This window comes from Sus scrofa, chromosome 4 (assembly GCF_054392235.1).
Source record: "Sus scrofa isolate SSC_HxYL_T2T_F1_AM1 chromosome 4, Sscrofa_HxYL_maternal_Yorkshire_Landrace_v2.0, whole genome shotgun sequence".
NCBI lineage: Eukaryota > Metazoa > Chordata > Mammalia > Artiodactyla > Suidae > Sus > Sus scrofa.
Window position 1 is genome coordinate 30,767,090 of NC_139386.1, and position 23,569 is coordinate 30,790,658.

Sequence of the window (23,569 nt, forward strand, 5' to 3'; positions counted from 1 at the left end):
ACTGCAGAGATACTGCTGATACAGTTGCACCACAGCAGGAAGTCCTATGACAAAGTCTTTATTACAAAATAAGACCTGGATTATGTTAAAACTTTGCTCCTTTTTGCCTTAAGTTAAAACTATTATTTTCTAAATTATATTATTTAAATTATAAGAAGTTATATATTACAAATTAAATTATATTAATTCTTTAAAATCTTTTAATCTCTTTTAAACAAAAACAAGTAGAGAAAATATTTTCAACTCATTCTATGAGGACAGCATTACCCTAATTTAAAAAAAAAAGACATTATAAGAAAGAAAAATTACAGACCAAATATCTCCCATGAATATACAGGCAAAAAGCCTCAAGAAAATATTACCAAACTGAATCTAACAATGTATAAAAATAATTACAGGAGTTCCTGTTGTGGCTCAGCGGTAACAAATCTGACTAGTATCCATGAGGAAGTGGGTGCAATCCCTGGCCTCACTCAGCAAGTTAAGGATCAGACATTGCTGTAAGCTGTGGTAGAGGTGGCAGACAAGGCTCAGATCTGGTGTTGCTGTGGCTGTGGTGTAGACCAGCAGCTACAGCTCCGATTCAACCCCTAGCCTGGGAACGTCCATATGCCACAGGTGCAGCCCTGAAACACAATAAAACAATAATAATAATAATAATATTATTTAATGACCAAGTGGGATTTAATACCATGTATGCAAGGCACATGGCAAGGTATTTCAACATTTGAAAAATCAAATGGTATAAGTCATCATACATCAACAGATGCAAAAAGCATTACTCAAAATCCCACACTCGGAGTTTCCGTCATGGCTCAGCGGTTAGTGAATCAGACTAGGAACCATGAGGTTGCAGGTTCGATCCCTGGCCTTGCTCAGTGGGTTAAGGATCTGGCGTTGCCATGAGCTGTGGTGTAGGTCACAGATGGGGCTTGGATCCCGCGTTGTTGTGGCTGTGATGTAAGCCGTCTTGTTGTGGCTGTGATGTAGGCCAGCTCCAACTGGACCCCAGCCTGGGAACCTCCATATGCTGTGGGTGCGGCCATAGAAAAGAAAAAAAGACAAGAAAAAAAAATTAAAAAAAAATCCCACACTCATTCATGATTATCAACAACCTAGAAATACAGCCTAACTCCTGTAACCTGATAAAGTTGACATTTAATAAAAAAAAAATCCTACGATTAACATCATACATAATTGTTTTTGAAAAAGAACATACTTTTCCACTCCTATTAGAAGACCTAGCAAACCGAGTAAAACAAGAAAAGAAAATAAAAGGTATACAGATTGGGAATGATGGAATAAAATTCTTGATGACATGGCTGCCTATAAAGAAAATTCTAAAGAATCAATCAAAACTGCTGGAATTAATAAGTTATCATAGTAGGTTTGCTGATACAAGGTTGATACACAAAAGTTAACTGCTTCTCTATATATCAATATATAGATATATCTATAATTAGAATTTGAAATGTAAAATAATACCATTTATATTAGTACAGAAAAAAATTAAGACATGAAGTACAAAGTACTGAAGAAAGAAATCAAAGAGGATATAAATAAATGAAGAGATATTCTATGTTCATACATTTGGATAGGAATACAATATTCTCAAGATATCAGTTCTTCCAAAGTTGGCCTACAGACTCAACATAATTTCAATAAAAAGCCCATCAAGTTATTTTGTAGATATAGGCAAAGCTATTATTTAAAGTTTATGTAGAAAGATCCAAATACTAACACAATAGTGAAAGAAAAGAATAAAACTGAAGGATTAACACTACTTAATATCAAGACTTACTATAAAGCTACGGTAATCAAGATTGTATTGTTAATGACAAAAGAACAAATAGATCAATAGAATGTAACAAAGCACCCAGACACAGACTCACACAAGTACAGTCAATTGATTTTTGACAAAGAAGCAAAGATAATGCAATGAAGAATGGATGGTCTTTTACCAAATAGTGCTAAAACAACTGGACATCCACATGCAAAAAAGTTAATATAGACAAAGTCTTTGTACTTTTCACAAAAATCAACTCAAAATGGATCACAAACCCAAATGTAAAATGCAAAACTATAAAACTCCTAGAAACTAACATAGGGAAAAATCTAAGTGTCTATGGGTTTAAAGACGTATTTTTGGATAGAATACCAAAAGCATGATATATGAAAAAGAAGTTAGATTTCACTATAATTAAAAATGTCTGCTCTGTGACAGATATTGTCAAGGGAATGGAAAAACAATCCACAGACTGGGAGAAAATCTTTGCAAAGTATGTATCTCATAAATATATTATCCAAAATATACGAAGTACTACTGAAAAACAAGAAAACAAACAATTAAAACACAAACTAGGAGTTTTCATTCTGGCACAGCAGAAACAAATCTGACTAGTATCCATGAGGATGCAGGTTCGATCTCTGGCCTTGCTCAGTGGGTCAGGGGTCCAGCATTGCCATGAGCTGTGGTATAGGTTGCAGACACAGCTCGGATCCCGTGTTGCCGTGGCTGTGGCACAGGCTGGCAGCTCAGGTGATTTGATCCCTGGCCTGGGGACTACCATATACCATGGGAGTGGCCCTAAAAAGAGTGGGGGGGGGATTCCTGCAGTGGCACATGGGCTAAGAATCTGACTGCAGCGGCTCAGGTTGCTGCAGAGGTATGAGTTTGATCTCCAGCCCATAGCACTGGGTTAAAGGATCCAGAGTTGCCACAGCTGTAGTGTAGGTTGCAGCTATGGCTCGGATTCAATTCCTGGAAGTTCCTATACTGTGGGTGCGGCCATAAAAACCTCAAACCAAAAGAGTGAGATACCACCAGGTAGCTATTAAGAATGAAAGCACTGACAACATCAAATGCTTCTGGGGATATGGAGCAACAGGAACTCTCATTCATTGTTGATAGAGCACAGAATGGTACAACCTCTTCAGTAAACAGGGTGGCAGTTCCTTACAGAACTGAACATGCTCCTATCATAAAATCCAGCAATTACACTTCTTGGTAGAAATGAGCTGAAAATTTACGTCCACATAAAATCTGCACATGAATGTCTATAACAACCTTTAATTTATTACATGTCAAATGCGGAAGTAACCAAAATGTCCTATAATAGGTGAATACGTAAAACGTGGTACAATGAGACAATGGAATATTAAATGTCAGCACAAAAAAGTGAGCTATCAAGCCATGAAAAGACAGAAAGGAAACTTAAACACATCTTACTAAGTGAAAGAAGCCAATCTGAAAAGTCTACATATGGTATGATTCTAACTACTTGATACTCTGGAAAAGGCGAAAGAAACTACAGAAAGAGTAAAAGCATCAGTGGTTCCCAGGTGTTAGGTGGAGGAAGGGAGGGATGAACAGATGGAACACAGGGCAATCTGAGGGCAGTAGAACTATACTCTATCACCCTGTAATGGTAGACACACGTCATTCCACAGAATGGATAACACAAAGAATGAACCCTAATGTAAACTACAGACTGTGGGCAATAATGTATAATATTAGCTCATAAATCATACTACATATCACATGATATAAATAATAGGAGTAGTATGTTTGGAGAGAAAGGGGGCATATGGGAATTATCTGTACTTTCCATTTAATTTTTCTGTAAACCTAAAATTGCTCCAAAAATGATATATATATGTATACATATATATATTTATTTTTTTATTTTATTTTTTTTGTCTTTTGCTATTTCTTTGGGCCACTCCTGCGGCATATGGAGGTTCCCAGGCTAGGGGTTGAATCAGAGTTGTAGCCGCCAGCCTTCGTCAGAGCCACAGCAACACCGGATCCGAGCCGCATCTGCAACCTACACTACAGCTCACGGCAACACCGGATCGTTAACCCACTGAGCAAGGGCAGGGACCGAACCCGCAACCTCATGGTTCCTAGTCGGATTTGTTAACCACTGCGCCACGACGGGAACTCCTATGTATATTTTTAAAGAAAAGCTGGGGAATTGTAAATACTAAATTCAGGGAGGTAGTTACCAATTTGGAGGTGACATGAGATGAGATAAAGAAAGAATACATAGGGAGTTCCTGTCGTGACTCAGTGGTTAAGGTATCCGACTAGGAACCATGAGGCTGCTGGTTCAATTCCTGGCCTTGCTCGGTGGGTTGAGGATCCGGTGTTGCCCTGACTTGTGGTGTAGGTCGCAGACATGGCTTGGATCCTGTGTTGCTATGGCTCTGGCATAGGCTGGTGGCTACGGCTCCGATTAGAATATTAAATGTCAGCCTGGGACTCTCCATATGTTGCAGGAGCGGCCCTAGAAAAGGCAAAAAGACAAAAACAAACAAACGAACAAACGAAACCACATAGGATGATGCACTTTTACTTGAATATTCTAGTTCTTAAGTTGAGTGGTAGGATCACAGATATTCATTTTACCATGATATCTCATAATTTATATATGTAATAAATATGCTTTTCACTACTAAGTCAAATAAATAAAAAGTATTATATACTGAACACATGCGTACATATCCTCTTTTCAATTATATTGTGACCAGAAAGCAGCTGTTTTATATAATAAGGCATATATAAACCCTAGTTAAAAAATTTCCCATGAATATGTACTATTAGTAAGCAACACAATATAGCCTAAAGAATCCTGGGTTTAGCGGTAGACCTCTGTCTTAATTCTGATTCTGTTTTGGGGGGTTTTTTGACAACACGCATGGCATTCAGAAGTTCCTGGGCCAGGCATAGAACCCGCACCACAGCAGTAACCCAAGCCACAGCAGTGACATGCTGAGCCACGGAAGAACTCCCTGATTAACAGCTATTCCTCCATATGCCTGAGGGATTGATTCTAGAAACCTTCACAGATATCAAAATCCATAGATACTCAAGTTCCTTACAGAAAATGGCACAGTAATGCATATAATCTATGCACATCTTTTCATATACTTTAATCATCAATAGATTACTTATACTATCTAGTATGATGTAAATTCTTTGTAACTAGTTATAAATACAATGTAAATGCTATGTAAATACTTGCTAGCAGGTGGTAAATTCAAGTTTTGCTTTTTGAAACTCTCTGGAATTTTTTTCCCCAAAATATTTTTAATCTGTAATTGGCTGAATCTGCATATGCAGAACCATCAAATGCAGAACTGGCAGATAAGGAATGCTGATTGTATTAATTTTATGAATTTGAGCAACAGCACTTAGTTCCTCAATTTCTGGTCTTTCCAATAAAAACAGTAATTATACCTTAGGCACTTTATGAGGAATAAATATGTGTAAGATATATATAAAGTAGAAACTAAAATAAATGTTAATTCTCTTCTCCTAGTTTTATTCTGAAGATTTTGAGAACAAGTACAGTAAAGAATTTCAGGGCACATGGAGTTCCTGTTGTGACTCAGTGGTAATGAACCCAACTAGTATCCATGAGGATGTGGGTTTGATCTCTGGTCTCACTCGGTGGCTTATGGATCTGGAGTTGCCATGTGTGTGGTGTAGGTCACATGCATAGCTTGGATCCCATGTTGCTCTGGCTGGGGTGTAGGCCAGCAGCTGCAGCTCTGATTTGACTCCTAGCCTGGGAACTTTCATATGCCACAGGTGTGACCATAAAAAGTAAAACAAAACTCACGGAAAGTGTACAGAATAATACATAGTGTTACTAGACTAGACGTATATAATGTTGTTAGAAGTACATGATGTGCTGCAAAACAGAAATTGGCTGAACACTGTAAATCAACTACACTTTCATAAAAAAATAAAGTGAAATTAAAATAGAAAAAAGAAATACACCGTGTTAGCAAACGTGATTATTTTTATCAGTATTATAAGCATATTGAACCGAGGATATTGAAAGGAGTTTGACATTTAAACTGGCTCTTCTTAAAAGCCTATCTGTGAGGTAATTTTTAAACAGATATAAGTAATTAATCATTTCAAATGTTATCTTTCATAAAAGCCTGAGATACAAAAAAAATTTTGCCTTGTCATATATGAGCCTAAAAACAATAAAAAAGATAAAATTTACTGAATTATTGATAAAGTGGCGTTATTTAATAATTTGTGACTTTGCTGTACAGCAGAAATGGGCACAATACTAAATCTATTACACTTTAATAATTTAAAAATTTAAAAAAATTGTGACTTTAATCTGATTAAGTTTATACCCTTATTATAAAATGAGTTTATAACCTTCACTTGAATTACATATTTCTTTTTAGCTGTGCTCATGGCCTATGGAAGTTCCTGGACGAGGGATCGAATCTGTACCACAGCAGCCACCTGAACCACTGCAGTGACAATGCCAGAACCTTAACCCACTATGCCACAAGAGAACTCTGAATTACAATTTATTGACAGACACTAAAAAGACAGAACATAGTATATTGGTATATCAAATATATAAACAGCTTCTAGTAAATGACTAGAGATTAAAGTTTAGATTATTTCTCAGAATAAACTCTAAAATAGCCTTTAAAAATAAAGCAAAGATAGGAGTTCCCGTCATGGCACATGTTGTTAATGAATCAGACTGGGAACCATGAGGTTGCGGGTTCGATCCCTGGCCTTGCTCAGTAGGTTAAGGATCTGGCATTGCCGTGAGCTGTGGTGTAGGTTGTAGATGCGGCTCGGATCCCGAGTTGCTGTGGCTCTGGCGTAGGCTGGTGGCTACAGCTCCGATTCGAACCCTAGCCTGGGAACTCCATATGCCATGGAAGCGGCCCTAGAAAAGGCAAAAAGACAAAATAAATAAATAAATAAAGCAAAGACAACAAGATGGCTGAGCTTACCTCCTCTCATAAGCATTTCAAAATTACAACTATTCACAGAACTATCAATGAAAAAGACTTGAACCTAGCAGGAAGATCTTTTACAACTAAATATATTATGAAGATGGTGGGAGGGGTGTAGTCATGGTGCAGTCAAGACCCATGCCTCTGGTAGGTGAACCACAAAAAGAAGAATAAATAAAACTGCAGAAATTCTTCCCAAGGGGTCTGAGACCCACATCAGGCTCCCAAGCCCAGGGTTCTGTGCTGGGAAAACAAGCCTCAAATTGTCTGGCTTTGAAGACCAGGGAGCTTCCTTTCAGGAGACCCAAAGGGCTGTAGGAAATAGGAACTTCACTTTTAAAGTGCACACATAAAATCTTACATGCTCTGGGACCAGGGACGGTTGCAGTAATTTGAAAGGAGCCTGAATTAGATTCTCCTGCTGATCCTGGAGGTCTCCTGGAGAGTTACGAGGAAAGAGGAGCTCACCTTGGGAACAAAGACACTGGGAGTTTGTTCTATCACGGAGACGCTGATAATGGTAAGTGCCACTTGGAATCCTCCCACTTATTAGCACCTGAACCCAGCCCCACTCACCAACATGTAGGCACCAGCACCGGATGCCTCAGGCCAAGCAACTAATGGTGAAGGGATACAGCCCCACCCAATAGCAGACAGGCTGCCTTAAGAACCCCTGAGCCCACAGCTGCCCCTATATATGTCCAAGCCTAGAAGAGTACCCAGAAACCAGTGCACAGGAACTACAGCTTGGACTCCAGAGTCTGTAGTCAGAGACTGCAGGACAGTGTTCCACCCAACAGTGGTAGGACACCAGCTTCCGAATCCTTTGGGCCCAGGGCCCACCTACTAGCAAGCCTGCTCTATCCTCAAGACCAGCCTCATCCACAAGTGGATGCCAGCATCACCCAGATACCAAAACCAGACAATGTCACACACAAAAAAGAAAATTACAGGCCAATATCACTGATAAACATGGGTGCAAAGATCCTCAACAAAACATTAAAAGTATCATACACCATGAGCAACTGGAAATTAACCCAGTTGATGAAAGAATGGTTAAGCACCTGCAAATCAATCACTGTGATACACCATATTAACAAACTGAATAATAAAAACCAAATGATCATCTCAGAAGCAGAAAAAGCTTTTGATTAAAATTCAACATTTGGAGATCCCGTCATGGCTCAGTGATTAACAATCCCAACTAGCATCCATGAAGACACGGGTTCAATCCCTGGCCTTGCTCAGTGGGTTAAGGATCCGGCACTGCCGTGAGCTGTGGTGTAGGTTGCAGATGTGACTCAGATCCCACATTGCTGTGGCTGTGGTGTAGGCTGGCAGCTAGAGCTCCAGCTGGACCCCTAGCCTGGGAACCTCCATATGCCACGAATGCAACTGTAAAAAGATAAAAGTCAAAAAAAAAAAAAATCCAACATCCATTTATTATAAAAACACTCCAGAAAGGGGGTGTAGAGGGAACAGACCTCAGTGTAATAAAGGTCATATGGGAGAAGCTCACAGCTAATATCATACTCAATGATGAAAAACTGAAAGCATTTCCTTTAAGATCAAAAATAAAACAAGGATGCCCCAGAGTACTGGAACTCCTACCCACTACAATTAAACAAGGGGGAAAAAATATCCAAATGGGAAGAGAAGAAGTAAAACTGTTACTATTTACAGATGGTATGATACTATACATAGAAAATCATAAAGATGCCACCAAAACCTACTAGAACTCATCAATGAATTTGGTAAATTTGCAGGATACGAAATTAATATACAGAAATCTACTGCATTTCTATACACTAACAATGAACTATCAAAGAGAAATTAAGGAAACAATTCCCTGTACCATCATATCAAAAAGTATAAAGTATCTAGGAATAAACCTAGTACCTAAGGAGGTAAAAGATCTATACTTGCAAAACTGTAAGATTCTGATGAAAGAAATTGAAGATGACACAAATTCAAAGACTTACTGTGTTCATGGATTTTAAAGAATTAATATTGCTAAAATGACTATACTACCCAAGGCAATCTGCAGATTAAATGCAATTCCTATCAATATTTCAATGGCAGTTTTCACAGAACTAGATATTCTTAAAAATTGTATGGAAATACAAAACACACCAAATAATCAGAATAATCTTGAGAAAGAAGAAAAGAGTTGGAGGTATCATGCTCCCTGACTTCAGATTATAATAAAAAGCTACAATAATCAAACCAGTATGGTTGTGGCACAAAAAAAAAGACATATAGATCAATGAAACAGAACACAGAGTCCACATACTAACCCCTACGCTTATGTTCAATTTATCTATGACAAAGAAAGCAAGAATGTACAATGCGAAAAAGCCAGACTCTTTATCAAGTAACCAGTGCTGGGAAAAGTGGACAGCTACATTTAAAACAGTGAAATTAGGGAGCTCCTGTCGTGGTGCAGTGGTTAACGAATCCGACTAGGAACCATGAGGTTGCGGGTTCGATCTCTGGCCTTGCTCAGTGGGTTAAGAATCTGGTGTTGCTGTGAGTGAGCTATGGTGTAGGTTATAGACGCGGCTCGGATCCCACGTTGCTGTGGCTGTGGTGTAGGCCAGGAGCTGTATCTCTGATTAGACCCCCAGCCTGGGAACCTCCATATGCCGTGGGAGCGGCCCAAGAAACGTCAAAAACAAAACAAAACAAAAACAGGGAAATTAGGACATTTTCTCACACCATATACAAAAATAAACTCAGAGTGGATTAAAGAAATAAATATATAAGACTGGAAACCATAAAACTACTAGAGGAAAACTACTAAGCAGAACACTATGTAACATAAATCATAGGAAGTTTTTTTTGGATCTGTCACCTCAGACAAAGGAAACAAAAGCAAAAATAAATAAATAGGACCTTACTAAACTAAAAGCTTTTGCACAGCAAAGTATATCTTGAACAAAATGGAAAGACAATCTAATGAATGGTAGAAAGTATTTACAAATAATATGACTGATAATTGGTTAATATTCCAAGTGTATGAAGAACTCATAATCAACTCAATATCAAAAAAGCAAACAACCCAATTAAAATACAGGCAGAAGTTTAGAATAGACATTTTTCCATAGAAGACCCAGAAGTGGCCAACAGACACGGAAAGATACTCAACAGTGCTAATCATCAGGGAAATGCAAATCAAAACCACAATGAGTTATCACCTCACACGTGTCAGTATCATCAACACAAATAACAATTGTTGGTGAGGAGAAAAGAGAACACTTGTACATTGTTGATGGGAATGTAAATTGGTAGAGCCATTGTGTAAAACAGTACAAAGGTTCCTCCAAGAATTAAACATAGAACTACCATATTATCTAGCAATCCCACTCCTGGAACATTAATAAGAAAAGACACATGGGAGTTCCCATTATGGCTCAAAGGGTTAAGAACCCAACTAGCATCCATAAGGATGCGGGTTTGATTCCTGGCTTCACTCAGTGGGTTTAGGATAGGGAACTTCCATGAGCTGTAGTGAAGGTCACAGATGCGGCCCAGACCCTGCATTGCTGTGGCTGTGGCATAGGCTGGCAGCTGCAGCTCAAATTTGACCCCAAGCCCAGGAACTTCATATGCCACAGGTATGGCCCTAAAAAGAAGAAAAAAAGAAAACACACACCTCAATTTTCAAAGTGAATTATTTACAATTAGCCAAGGTATGGAAGTAACCTAAGTGTTCATTAACAGACGAATGCATAAGGATGTGGTATATACACATATGAAATGGAATATTACTCAGCCATAAAAAAGAAAAAAATTTTTTTGGGGGGGGCTTTCATGCAAATTATATTTCCAAAGGACTTGGGTACAATTTTTAAATTAAAATATCGTAGGTGGCTGTGTATGGATTTTTTTTTTTTTCCCACTGTACAGCAAGGGGGTCAGGTTATCCTTACATGTAGAAAATTTTTCATTGGCAACAATATGGGTGAAACTCAAGGGTATTATGCTTAGTGATGTAAGTCAGACAGAAAAAGACAATTACTGTTATCATTTACATGTGGAATCTAAAAACATAAAACATGTGGAATCTAAAAACATAAAACAAAGTACTGAATATAACAAAAAGAAACAGATTCAGAGATATAGATAACAAAAGGTTATAAGTGGGGAGAGGGTGACTTGTGGGTCAATACAGGGAAAGGGGTTTAGGAGGCAGAAAGTACTATGCATAAAATATAGAGGCTACAGGGATATACTGTACAGTATGGGGAAGACAGACAACATTTTATAATAATTATAAATGGATTATAATCTATAAAAATTTGAATCACTATGTTGTACACTTAAAACTAATATAATATTGTAAATCAACTATACCTCAATAAAAAACATGTAAGGAAAAGTTAGGCATCTTTGATCAATACGGTTTTCACTCAAGCTAACTAGGAAAAGTTTAACTTCATTTCATGTATTTTAGAGAATATTCTACCTATTATTAGTTAATGTCTTTAACCCTTAATATAATTCATTTATAAAATGAAAATAATCTATCTCTGGTTAACACACAGTTACTGTGAGGTAAAGTCTGACATGACATTGAACATTTAGAAAACTGTCCAGGTTTACATAAACATACAGTCAGATCAGTACAGTACTAGTTATAAGACCTTTATTACTTAAGTCTATAGATAGCATTCTACTTATCAGCTGAATAAAGTTATAAAGAACTGTAAAAAGCTACAAAATATGAAGTCCAAAAGTGAGAAATTTTATTTGTTCTAAAATATTTGTTATTCTCATAGAAGGATTATTTTCTATTTTCTATTTTAAAGTGGAAGCCCCTTTTCCAGCAGAATTTTATAGGAAATTTCAATCTACAAAAAAAGTAAAAGAGTTGCTATCATTTTCATCTTTACTTTCTTAAGCCTTTCTCCTACCCTACAGCTCCTAGGACTTCCACTCAAAAGTAAGGAAAACAGCTAGAAAACCAGGATCTGAGCTTGTCTACACACCAAAGCACATTGTATCATTTTATAAAACTCTCAAAGGCATCCTAGGTGAGGTAATGAATATGCTAGGGTCAAGTTGTCCAGGTGCTCCATGACAGCTTAGTTCAGTAATCACTACATGTGAGCTTTCTCATCTTTAAAATGGGAAGCAATACTACTCACTTTGCAAGGTTATTGTGAAGGTTAAATGAAATAATATAAATAAACTCTATATATGAGCAGAGCTGAAGACCAGTGAGAAGTAATGGTCTCATATCTGACAAAATCACATAACAGCTTCCTATAAAGTTGAAAAGGAACTGGTGAGTGTACTGTGTGATGTACATTATAATGATCTATAAAATTTAAAAATCCACATTTTATCTGTATTTGTAATAAATTAAACTATTAATACTACAGTATTAAATGAATCAAATTCTTATTCAAACAGCAAATCAAAAAATACATGTATAACATCACTGTTTTTGGTTTAAAAAAAAAGCTGTTATTAATTGGCTAATCTGATAATCTGATCAGAATTTTAACAAATCCAATCATTTCAGATGCCTAAACCCCTGAAAAAATTTGAAATCAACTTAAAAATAAAAAGACATAAGAAGTACTCTCAAGTCAAATTAAACAATACCCATGAAAATCATTTTGATATTTTTACTTGTTTAACATGTAAGGGTGGCAAGCTGCTTTTGAGGCATCCTCCAAAGTCACTCTTGGTTCTAAGTATACATCTAGGCTTATTTAAATCACCTATAATTACAGCAAAAATAAAATTAATATTCATAACACAAGATAACAGTCCTAAATTACCACAGAAATAAGAACTGGCAATACCTTTTCTAACAAATAGTGCGTATGTACTTATAACAAAAAATATCTAGGATTCTTAAAATAGTAAGATTGACTAAGATTTTTGTTTACTACAATATCACTTAAATTTTGTATTAGGTAGCAATGCTTGAAACTTTTTGGATAGCTTAATAAAGGCTTGTCTCAGACTGTCAAAACAATAGTCTTAATATACAATTACAAATGTATTTAGTTTGGGATCCAGTCAATAAAAATTAAATTAATTCACTCAGGCAAAACAAAAATTCTGATTATTTTCCTACAAAGTTAAATTAAAAATTAAGGAGCACTAAAGATCTGAAAACTTCCTGTTGAGGTAGAACAGGAAAACCAAAAACACTTTCAACAAGCCAAAATTGCAGTCCCTTATTCATTTCCTTTTTGAAGATACTTAGAATTAGCAGAAATAACTTAAAGATACTTTTTTTTTTTAACAATCATACAGTTTCGTATTCTATGCTTAAACTTTCATAAATTGTATAATTCTGCAGAATGTCACCATAAAAAGACTAGTAAATACAGAAACTAAAATCATTAAGATTTACCAGAGTATATTTTTGATTAATTGGCTGATGCCTTCTCCCTTTTTTCCCATACCAGAAACGAGACATTTCCTTTCCAGGGCAAATTAAGTTACATCAGATCTCCTAGGAACTGTTTTAAAAAGCATTCTTCCTCTGTCAAAGATAAATTTTCAGCATAAGAGCCATTCTACAGTGACAAAACAGTCTGCTAGAGACAAAGATTTGATTGACAAGACCGAGAACTAATCACTAAGTAGTATCCACTGCAAAGACAGTCCTGAGTGGAGACTGTAAAGCTGAGGAGGGAAGAGAGGGTTTCCCATGTTTAAGTTTGGTTGCACTGTACCCAAATGTGCAAAGAAAGGGCTCAAAAGTTTAAAGATACAGAGCATGCGTTTCACAGTACATTAAGAAATATACTAAAAATAACTAAGCCATAAAAAAGTAATCAGTAGAGTTTTCAGAGTCCCTCCCAAAGAACACGAATAATAATTTCAATTAACATTTTATTGTTTGCCTATACAGGCTTAAAATCATGTTCTTTGTTTATATCTAACAGTCCTATAATATTTCATCTTATTTGTATTTTTAATCAATAAGACGTCAGTTGAGGACCATTCAACCCACAAATTTTACAGAATGACTATGTAAAAATGAAGCAAATCTACTACAAATAAATCCTATACAAATATTTGGTGACTTGAAAACTCCTTTATTACACAGTCCATTTCTGGACCTACGCTGCAGCTGTAGCAACCCCAGACCGTTCAACCCACTACGCCTGGCCAGATGGAACTTTTGCCTCAGGATCAAACCTCAGGCCTCTGCAGTGGCCTGAGCTGCTGCAGTAGAATGCTCAACCCACTGCACTGTAGTGGGAACTCCCACAGTTCTTTTTTAAACTGCATTTTCTTAACATCTAATTTCTTGAAAGAGTATTTATATTTACTATGCCTGTGTATATATGTCACTAACCAGGGTATCCTGAATAAAACCTAAGAAGTGACTTTTTAAGATTAAATATTATTTATTATGACTGTAAGCAAAAACTACCTAGATTACCTCCATTTAAACTAGAATACCAATGCCACAATAACAGTTTCTTCTATTTTAAGCTAAACCTGCTCCTCCCCCTTTACCTTGCTGTGTGTACACATAAAGCTGTGCAGACAATGCCACCCCTCACAGAAACACAACCACCTTTCTAGTTCACACAACACTGCACCACCCCTACATCCCCAATCTCCTTCATCTACATTCCAGCATATGCATGCACAGCACACCCCTAATGAATATCCACCCTGCCACACACACACCAATCACCCCTCCATATCTCCCCAGCCAGCTCCACCATACTTACCCTAAGATCTCTCTTCGACGGTCCCTCATAGGGACACTGAAACCATCTCCACACCAGCTTTACAATAGAGTCCTATTATATATAGAGTGAACTGTGGTCACCACTCCCCCCATGCCTGCACTTCCCCCTGCACAGATCAACAACATTAAATAATTTGGTGGCAGTGGGGTGCCATTTTGAAAATCTATCATTACTTTCAGTCCAATTTTCTAGATTTAAAATATTATATGAGGACCAAAATGCAGTTTAAATGAGATTTTAAAAAATACACACACACACACACATGCACCATGCACAGGACAGCCTATTTTTCTGGTTGTCTCACTCAGCATACAACCCCACACCTTCTTCCTAATACAGCTTTGATTTTGCTAAGGTATCTTTTCAGCCATGAGTTTCTGAAAAGGCTGGCTCCATGACTAGCACAGGATGGATTCTTAAAGATCCAAACAAGTGCTTTCAAATTTTAGCCTACATCATAATCACTTGGAACATTTGTTAAAACAGAATGCTGGGCTCCAAAACCAGTTTCTAATAGGCAGACTGGAATGGAGCCTAAGAATGTACTTTTAAAACAAATTCCTAGAGACTACTGCTGCTGCTGCTAGCCCGGGAACCATACTCTGAAAAATGAAAAAACTATAATGAGATATCTCTTAATACTGGTTAGAATGGCTATTGTCAAAAAGATAAGATAACAATAAGCAGTGGCAAGATTATGGAGAAAAGGGAACTCTTGTGCACTACTGGTAGAATTATAAATTGGTACAGATACTTTGACAAACAGTATGGAGGATCCTCAAAAAATTAAAAACAGAACTACCAAATGATTCTGGGTATATATCTGAAGAATGAAACACTAATTTGAAAAGATGTATGCACCACCATGTTCAGAGCAACATTATTTACAACAGCCCAGATATGGAAACCATCTAAGTGTCTATCAATGGACGAATGGATACAAAAGAAGTGGTATAGATACATAGTGGAATACTACTCAGCCATAAAAAGGAATGAAACCTTGCCATTTGAGACAACACGGATGGACCCTGAGTGCATCAGCTAAGTGAAATAAGTCAGACAGAGAAAAATAAACACTATATGACCTCATTTATATGTGGAATATACAACAACAACAAAAAAAACAAGCTCACAGATACAGAGAACAGACTGGTGATTGCCAGAGGTGGGGTAGTGGGGTAGGCAAAATGAGTGAAAGGAGTTAAAGGTACAAATCTCCAGCTATAAAATAAGTAACATACTATAGTAATACTGTAAACATGGTGTCTATAGTAATACTGTAAACATATTTAAAAGTTGCTAAGAGAGTAAATCTTAAAAGTTCCTATCACAAAAAATTTTACTTAACTATTTTTGGTGATGAATAGTAACTAGACTTACTGTGGGGATCATTTCACAATATACACACATATTGAATCATAATGTTATATACCAGAAACTAATGTTGTATCATTTATACCTCAAGTGAAAAACAAAAATCAACTGGTCTAGGCTATTAAAGTGTGATCTTCTGTTTCTTTAAAGCCAAATGCTTCCTAATTAACAAACACAACACCCACTGGCAGACATAAAAAATGAGCTCAGTAAATCTCCTTCTTGCCATTTCTTTCTTCATAGTGTTTAGAAAACATAATATTAGGTCATTTAAATCTGTCTGGACATCCCAGAGCTTGAAGTGGATGTCAACTTAGCATTAAAAATGTAAAATGACAGACTATAAAATGAAGCACCTTTAAAAATATAAGCAGTTTAAAGGCTGAACATAATCTGTTCTCATAATTCACGTAACCAACATAATGTTTCTTCCTTTACTTTGTTTATCATAGCTGAAATTACTGAATTACATCTGATTTCCTCTAAGTTCAGAGTGATCCAGTTGAAACGAAAATACATTATTTATACCATTCAATATTTAAATTAATATTTTAACATTTAAAATCATAAGTCTGTCATTCACTCATCCCTTTTCACAAAACAAATTCCATATTTTTGTAGTTTAATGGAAATTTTACAGTCCATAACTTGTGACTAGTAAGTAAGGAAGAATATTAACAGGGAAAGCAAAGCTTTCAAAGTTCAAAACTTTCCTGAGATTAAAGAAAATCTTTAATTAACATTAGTAATAGTCAAAACTGACCATAATGATTCCTGGGTGCTAAATGCTAATAATAAAACAACATAACAGTCTAGAACTAGAGATCAACTCTATAGCACGTATCTATGATAATACCTCACTGTACACTTGAAAATTTGCTAAGAAAGCAAATCTTATGTTATGTGTTCTTATTACAAATAATAATAAAGAGAGTGAGAAGAAACTTTTGGGGATAATGTTAATGGCATAGATTTTGGTGATCATTTCATGGATTTATACTTGTCTCCAAACTCATCAAGTTGTATATACTAAATATGTACATCTTTTTGTGTATCAATCACAATTCAAAAAAGAGGTTTAAAAATACTCAATATAGAAATATTATGTAAGACAATTTGTATTCAAATTCTAATTGTTTTTAATTCTTTTGATCTATAATTTTTTCAGATTTATTGAATTTCTTTTGGAGTTCTGATTTGTAATCCTATGTGATTTGATCAATATATAAAGAAAACTATAGTCTTCTTTAACTGCCTTTATCTGAGAAATGCGACCCCTGTTTAGTGACTTAGAGATAGAGACCACTTTCATTTTGAACAAAATCAAATCTGTATGGATTTTGCTCGCTAGGCTGAGAAGAGATCAGGAATTGTTTTGCTTTATATATTGACTCAATTTTAATTTTGGCATTACTTGTCCTTTAATTTTTAAAAAAAGACCCATATGTTTAATAAAATGAACACCAGAATACTCATTATCTGGCAACTTAAGAGGTAAAACATTAGCCAAACAATTGAAGCCTCCTGATACCAGGGCTTCTTACAAGTTGCAGCAATACCAAACTGCTAAAAGTCTTCTCTGAGGAACCGAATAATCATGGCAATAACTCTAATTAATGGCAATTAAGAAAACAGAACCAGAACAGAACTGGTTTTCTGCATTCTCCCAGAAAAACAAACCAATAAGGACATAATATGATAAACTTTATAGCCTAAAATGCTAAGATTAGGTTAAATATTTCAAATGCATGTAATTAAAAGAATACCAAAATTAATGTCAAAATGGGAAAATCCTATAAATAATTTACAAAATTATCTAAGCCAGAAAGCAGATTCTAAAATATTTGGAATAATCACAAAACCTCTGTAAAGGCTTATTTAATAAGTAGCCAACATATTTACATTTATACTTTCACTTAAATGAAAGAGGGCTCTGTTTGAGAAAAGGTGAGTAATGTCAAGCACCTAAAAATGGAAAAGTTGTCCCAGAAACCAAAAACTGAATGAAACATATTTTTACCAATACTTTGGCAAGTATGAGATGTGAGGAGTAAACCAGAGTAATTTTTTTCTAACATCATTACTTTCAAAAATGAAAACCTCTAATATGTTTTATAATCTATTGCCATATAATTGCAGTAAACTCATCTTAAAATTTAATCAATAAGCACAAACCTGAGAGGTAAAATTCTAAATAAATCAATTAAAGCTAATTTCATAAAGTTATTTTCTTAGGTGTTTTGACTACTGGACGTTTTTAGTAAGTCTGCAGTATGAGAGATGTTCAACTACAAGTGGTACAAAATTAACTTTTAAATGAAAAAAAAAAAAAAAAGGACAACTTTTCCTGCTAGCTCTTATCCCAAAAGGAGTGAAAATCAACCCAAAGCAAGTGATAAAACAAGCAATTTTAGCTTCAAAATCTCTACTTTTGAGGCCTGTTGTCATTAAGCAGCAAGAATGACAGAATCAACACATGTGACAAGCTGAAACGTAAAACTTTCAGAGGATTCTAGTAGAGACCTTCTTGGAGCTGGTACTTAGGGTTGAGGGTGATAAAGCCTGAGGGGTGCAGTTATGTGCCATCACACCTGGTGACGGGATAAAACTGATCTGTATCTGTATTACTGTAGCATCAATTTTACTTCATGATAAGGAATTTTAAAAGCTCTTTTTATATACATCAGATAGATTAAGAAGATGAATGTAAAATTCACATGAATCTTAAAAATAAAACAAGCTTGAAAGATATTCAGGCTTATTGTAGTAGGCACTCCTAGAGACTATACCACTGGACTCTTGGGTAGTTACCAAGTACATCAAATTTGAAAGCACATTTCATAGACAAGTTCAAGAGACAAAGATCAACAACAAAAAATTATGGATGGCCTGGTATGTTTCTTGATTTCCTTCTCTCTGTACTGTCTCTGAGAACACATGATAGGAGTCCTTTGGTATGTAAGGGAACTATGCCTGAAGTAATGGTGTCAGAATGGTTGCTACTGATAAGAAATCTTTGTAAAAATCAAGGCATAAAATCAAAAATATCTATCTCCACAATGAACCAAATTTATGTTTTTGGTATACAGGTGCTATACCAAAATAAGGGGAATTTTTGAAAAATATTTTATACGTTGTAACTTGGATGACAGACACTTGAAAATTAAACTATATTATGATCAATATAGATTGAAAGAATCTTTTAGTCTTAGCATTGTATATACTTAACACAGCACCCCAAGTGGTGACTTGGGGCAACATAGTATTTTTTCCACTATACTGAACAATGTAATCACCTGAGAAGCTTTGAAAGAAGACTGAGGGGGAGGGAGCAGGATGGACTGGGAGTCTGGGGTTAATAGATGCAAACTATTGCATTTGGCGTGGATAAGCAATGAAATCCTGCTGTATAACAGAGGGAACTATATCTAGTCACTTGTGATGGAACATGATGGAGGATAATGTGAGAAAAAGAATTGACAGAACACTGTAAATCAACCATAATGGAAAAAATTAAAAAAAAGATCTTTAAATCCAAAAAAAGAGAGAAAATAATGGAAAATAAAATAGATTAAAAAAGAAGAAGAAGAACACTGATAAGTAGGTCCCACTCCAGGGGTTCTGATTTAACTGGTCTGAGGTGACTCTACTAGTAAGATTTTTGAAAGCTCCCCTAGATGTTTCAAAGGTTCTGCCAAGGCTGAGAACTTGGTATGGTAAAAATAGTACAGATTGAATTACAGATTACTTAAAGTTAATTAATTTAGCTAAGGATTTTAGCTAAATAAAAAACAAGCTTAGAGAAATTATCTGTAAAAGAGATGATAAGGAGTTCCCACTGTAGCTCAGCCGTACTGAACGTGACTAGTATTCACAAGGATGCAGGTCTGATCTCTGGCCTTGCTCAGTGAGTTACAGATCTGGCTCTGCTGTGAGCTGTGGTGTAGGTTGTGGATGTGGCTCTGATCTGGCATTAATGTTGTTCTGGGTAAGCAGCGGCTGCAGCTCCAATTCAACCCCTAGCCTGGGAACTTCCATATGTCATGGATGTGGCCCTAAAAAGCAAACAAAGATGATAGCCTATGATTAAATGGGTTGCTCTAGACCTATCAGTTCCTAGGAAATTCAAGGCAGAAGAACATGTTAACAATACTGCAGAGATGTGATAAGCAAAATCCAGACTGGGACATTCTATAAGAAAAATCTGGTTTCTTAGAAACTAAAATTATGAGGGGAAAAAATGCAAAGACAGGGAGAGAGAACCCACATCTTCAGAGAGTTAAGAGACACTTAAACTAACCAAAACATTTAAACCTTAGTTGGATATTGATTCAAACAGCAAACCATACAAATATATCCATATTGGGTGTATTTTAAACATTTTTATCATATTTGAAGAAACATGAACTAAGGGTGATTGGTACATGCAAATTTCTTATGTGATTAATCTCTGTATTTATGTATTAATTATATCAAAGCACTATCATTAGCAAACTGTAGGGGTCAATATGCATCTTTCCCAACCTTTACCTCAGGACCTTCCTGACACTGTTGAAATGACATTAGTGCATTTTCCTTTTCAGTGAAAATCCATAAAAATAATCCCCATCAAAAGGCAAGTGATATTTCTTACAAAACGGCAAAGGCTCATAAAACATTATCTTCACTACACATCACATACTCTACTGACTTCTTGCACTGGATACCGAGAGAAACCAGAGAAGATTCTATAATAAGTAGCTCCTCCTCAGTTGCAAGGTAGGGTTATTAAGCTACCAACAGGAGAAGATTTCATAATTAAGAAACTCAAGACAGGATGGTTAAAAAAGCAACAATGTTGAGGTAAGCTGATGTTTTATGCTAACTATATTTATACTGACTAATGACTAAACTAGAATAAAGAATACATATTAAATAGTATCAATCTATTACACAACTTAAGTTACATGCATAGTGTTTCTCAGGTTCTTTCTCCCAATATTCAGGAATCTTAGTTCTGATGTAACCTAAGGAGTTCTTACTCCTTACAATCTTAAAATGTAGCTAACTTTTCACTTTTTCTGCAGCTCTCAACTCTCTCAGAATTTACTGTACAAATCCAAAGACTGCTCTACTTCTTTCCTTTTCTCATCATTTCTAATGCTTAAATTCCAGTATTTTCTAATTATCTACAGTAGAAGTGACTTTCAATTTGTACATTTGGGGACTGAAATTGTTTCAAATATTATAGAATTTTCCTTGCTACCCAAAGTTCACACTTAAGTAATTTGGGGTGTCATTGTTAATGAACACTTTTAGGGTAATGGTTAGGATAATGTAGGATCAAAGAAGAGTTATTAAAGTCAAACAGTATATGTGCCAGGGAAAATAATCCTGGAAGAGGATTAAAAAGGAAATTAATATTTCCAATTTTCATAGTATATAGGAAAACTCTGTTGCTACTAATGTGCACTGGAAGGAAGAACAAAGACAAATGTATTAAATTTACAAAGATATGTTTCTTTAAACTCATTGAGAGGAAGAACTTTCTAACAGAACTGTCCTAAACTGAAAAGTAATGTCCTTTGAGGTAATAAACTCCCTCTTACTGAGTATGTTAAAGCAGAACCAAGAGTACAGTAAAATGTAAAATAAGAGGCTAAATTGTCAGTTAATTCCAACTTCTAGAGTCTATGATTTTATGACAAAATATTTACAACTGACACAAGAACTTATTTGAGGATACAGATCTATTTTTAATAAGTATAAGTTTTACTATTTAATCGTTTTCCAAATTTATTCATTAATGCTTATAACTATTAAGGATAAATTATATGCCAGTATTGTTCTTAGCTCTGGGGATACAATAGTGAGTGAAACCCATAAAACCCTGTTCTCATGGCACTCAGAGAGGGAGCAGGACAAGAAGGAAACAGAGCTAACTGAGGAGTTAAGTTTATCACATGCAAAAGTTACCCCAAAACATAAATTTCATGTTAGCCAATTTATTTTGGGAATTATATTCAATATCTTGTAATAATCTATAATGGAAAAGAACCTGAAAAATATATATGTATACATATATAGGAGTTACTGTGCTACACATCTGAAACTAAAACACTATAAATCAGTTTATACTTCAATAGAAAATAATTTAAAAAATTAATGAGATCTTACATTTTTTGTTTCAGTTCTAAATCTTTAAAATCCAGTATATACTTAATATTTATGTATTATCTCTATTAGGACTAGTCACATTTCATTTCAAGTGGTCAACAGCTACAAGTAACTAGTGGTTATTTTAGCTATAGGAATTCATATATTTAATCACAGCACATCTCAATTCAGACACCAAATTTGTATAGGAAATACTTGATCTTATTTTGATTTATATTTATTTAGATCATATTTAGACTTCATGAAATTTATAGTTGAAAAAGTAGATTCATACATCCAAGTTGTTCCAAACATATTTAAAAGTCATCCAGTTTTCAAATTTAAATTACTTAAAATTAAATGAAATTAAAATTTCCTTTGTTGCATTAGCCACATTTCAAGTACTCAGTAGCTGCACATCGCCAGTGTCTACTATACTGGACAGTGCAGCAAAATGCTTCTAGACAACGCAGCAAAAAGTTTCTAAAATTAAATTTTTAAAAATTTTCCCTCTTCTTTTTATTTGAATCAATTCTAGTTGAAAACAGGTGAGGGGACTTTTTTCTTTAGAAATTATAACCTGTAGTCTTCCACAACAACAGAGACAGTTCCTTTGAAGCAAAATAGTCAATATTCAAAAAATAATGATAATAAAAATCTATTATTTACAAAGTTAAATGTTTTAATCCCGAAGGAGAAAAAATTCCTAATTCCCTTACTTGTGAATATACTGCCATCCACCTTGTCACCCAAGTTAGAAACTTCACTGATGTGCTATTGTCATTAAATCCTGTTTTATTAGCTAGGTAATACCTTTTAAAAAAAACTTTATTTTGTCCCTCCCCACTCTATCTTTGATTGTTATTACCTTAGCAGAGGAATACATTCTTTATCACTGGGCTATTTTAAAAGCCTAAAGCTATTTTAAATACATAGGGATTATTTTATATATGTCAACACCCATGAAAACCACCAAGCAGAATAAAATAAGGAACATCTCCAGTACTCTATAAAGTTCTTTCCTGCCCCTAGCCAACCCCTAAACTCCCAGAAATAGATACTCTGATGGATTTTTGACTATTTTTGCCTATTTGAACTTTATGTAAATGGAACTATACAGTAGACAGTCTTATGTCAGACTTGGCTTCTTTTAATAAACTATTATCTATGAGACTCATTTATGTTGTTTTTGGTACCAGTAGATTTTTTTTATTGCTATATTATTTGGAATTTTATAAATATTCTAAAATTTATTTATCTCTTTCTGATAGGCATTCAGGTTGCTTCCTGTTTGTGACTACTGTGAATAATGCTGATAAGAAGATGAATAATGTTGGTTTAAGTATTAAAGTAACTTAAATGTTCAATATACGTTAACTCTTCCTCCATTATACCATAGTTCCAGTAGAAATTGATGTTGTATATACTACACAAAATGAACTTAGGCACATACAAAATCAGGCTTGCATTTTAAACAAGAGACATGCCATGTATACCTTCAATCATTATACATGTTAAGTACATACAATACATTC

At 35.2% G+C, this 23,569-nt stretch overlaps 1 protein-coding gene across 26 annotated transcripts in view; it reads right to left on the minus strand.

Moving 5' to 3' along the window:
* Nucleotides 1–23,569, minus strand: part of OXR1 (oxidation resistance 1) — a 519,861-nt gene that overhangs the window by 15,774 nt on the left and 480,518 nt on the right. The gene's annotated exons all lie outside the window — the stretch shown is intronic.